The sequence below is a fragment of the Cucumis sativus genome, chromosome 1 (genome assembly GCF_000004075.3).
Source record: "Cucumis sativus cultivar 9930 chromosome 1, Cucumber_9930_V3, whole genome shotgun sequence".
In the NCBI taxonomy this organism is placed as follows: Eukaryota; Viridiplantae; Streptophyta; class Magnoliopsida; order Cucurbitales; family Cucurbitaceae; genus Cucumis; species Cucumis sativus.
In genome coordinates, this window is record NC_026655.2 from 16,634,443 (window position 1) to 16,637,056 (window position 2,614).

A 2,614-nucleotide genomic window follows, 5' to 3' on the forward strand; every position below is an offset into this window, starting at 1 on the left:
ATCACAAAACAAACAATTTCGCTAACAACGTCTTACTTTTCTACTACTCGACCACTCCTTTGAACACCTCTACATGGCAACATTTTTCCTAAATTTCACCATTAAATCCTTCACCATTAAATCATAACATTCATGTAATTCTAGTTTAACTTAGGCAAGGTCATATACATAAACCATACATATAAGCATAAAGCATACCTGACGAGAGACGAAGGGTCGCGTTTGCCATAGGGACACAAAAACATAGACTTACATCGTAAGTCAGTCTACAGAACCTAAAACTTAGGCTCTGATACCAACTGTAACGACCCAACTTTTCTGGGTAAGTCGAGGTCGTTAATTTTTGACAAAAGACTTTGGTTGATACAAATTGAAACATAAGTCAATTTAAAAACAAAACATGTCAGGCCTGATTTTCAAATATTCAAGAAAAATTAACAATAACACTATTTACAAATAAAAGTTTGTAAACTAAGTTTTAGTACATCTTAAACCTTAAAAGAAATCATAAGCGGAAGCAAAATAACACATTCCCTATGGCAATCACGCTTCCTTCCTGCCCCTCGCCGGTTTGCCACCTTTATTTCCTTTGCCTGAAAATTAAACATAAGAAGGGTGAGTATAACAATACTCAGTAAGAGACCCTCTACTGGTCTCGTCAGGGGAAAATAAATTGTTAAAGTTCTATTGGGACACCCTGTACAGTCGCAGTCTTGTGATCCCGTAGGATACACATTTCAGTCTAACGCCCCGAGGGACATACATATCAGTCTGACGCCCCGAGGGACGTACATATCAGTCTGACGCCCCGAGGGACGTACATATCAGTCTGACGCCCCGAGGGACGTACATATCAGTCAAGTGTTCTGCAGAAACACATATCAGTCAAATGCTCCCGAAGGTGCAAAATAAATTGGTGATCCCGTGGGACACCTACAAGGTAAACATCCCAATACAACCTAACAATTTATCCCCTCATTCCATTCAACCCATCTTTCAGTTACTTCAAATCACAAAGTCCTTTCTTTCAACATCCTAACAGTCAACTTATTTTACTACAGTCATATGTCTGTCAATAATATGCTAATACATCAGTCAATCCACTATAGAGTCAATGCACCCCTCAGTTCACCAGCACACAGTCATACTTTAGCGTAATCATACACCCAATCTAAACGAGAATCTCATACAAACACAATCTACAATCTCCGTGCTGTCCACATACACACATTTATATATAGATTCCATGACAATCACGACATACATTCGACGTCAAGTCTACTTCAATTCATATACATTCATATATATTTTCAGTCAACCCCAGTATACATTCAACACACATACAGTTCACAATCACAGTTCACAATCACAATTGAGTCCAGTAGAAAATCCCTTACCTCAAGGTTATGTAAGTTTTTCAATCGGGCTAAATTCAATAAGTCAAATTCCAAGTAGAATGAAGCAACAATTCCAATGAAGCTCACGTTGGAACTTAGATATCTAAGCACGACCTCTTCAGTATCACCTTAAAATCAGCATTACCCAAATCAATTAACCAGTTTTTAAAACTTACTAGCCAAGAACAATATTACTATATCCACAATACCAATCAACTCACAACTTGGAGGTCAAATCCACGATTAGAAGGCAGAATTCACGCCGCGACGTTTTGCAAACGAAGGCAGAAGGGTTTTGGACGTTCAACAGCAGTTACGCGCGGACGGGAGTAGCCCGGCAACGTAGCCGAACTCGTGCGATGCGGCGTGACCTGCATCGGCGAGGCTGTTCGTGACTGAGGCGTGCGACTTGCCTCGCGGACGGAGATAGAGACGGCGGAGACGGTTGCAGAACCGTGGCTTCGACAGAGACAGAACCGGCTGAGACGGTTGGGCAGCGGCGGAAGAGCAACGGCGCTGCAGATCTGGACTGGCAGCGGCGCGGTCTTGCTTCGCGGCGGGGTTGCGGACGGAAGAAGAAAATGGAAGGAAAGGATCGGCGGCTGGCTGCGGTTGGCTGCGGTTGGCTGCGCGGCGGGACGGGAAGAAGAAGATAGAGGTGGTGGTTGTGGCTGGGCTGCGGCTGGCCACGAACAGAAGGAGAAGAGGACGGTTGGGGCGGTTGCTGCACGAACGGAGAGAAGGGGAAGAAAAGAAAAATGAGGGAGGGGTTGTGTGCGGCGCTCGCGCGAGAGGAAGAAGGAAGGAAAAATATATTATTTTCTTTTCTTTTATTTTCTTTTTTATTTACCTTTTCTTTTATTTAATATAATAACTAATAATAATAATAATAAATATATAGTATTATTATTATTATAACATTTCTAATCCCCTTTCTCCCTTAGCTTACTTTTTTTTAAAAAAAATAAATCTTGAACAAATCGAATAAATTTTCTTAAAATAAAATACCTTCGAGTTTGGGCCGTTACAATCTCAAACTAGGTTGACACCTCCTTAGTGCCCTCAAAACATCCAAAAAGCGACAACACAAGATCAAAACAAAAAGCCACAAAAACAAAGACAAAAAAAATGATAAAAAGAATCTTTCCAAAGCAAAATCATAATCAAAGGCAGCATGCTGAGAACAAAGAAGAATAAGCCTTGATTGGTTGAGGAAA

General features: G+C 41.2%; 1 long non-coding RNA gene across 1 annotated transcript; it reads right to left on the reverse strand.

Annotated features, from left to right (window-relative positions):
* Window positions 1-529: 529 nt before the first annotated feature.
* On the reverse strand, window positions 530-2,025 carry LOC116402756. Its single transcript, XR_004215366.1, has 3 exons — window positions 1,619-2,025; window positions 1,398-1,525; window positions 530-593 (listed from the first exon to the last, which is right to left on the reverse strand). It is a non-coding gene; the product is annotated as an uncharacterized LOC116402756 (long non-coding RNA).
* Between the last annotated feature and the right edge of the window lie 589 nt (window positions 2,026-2,614).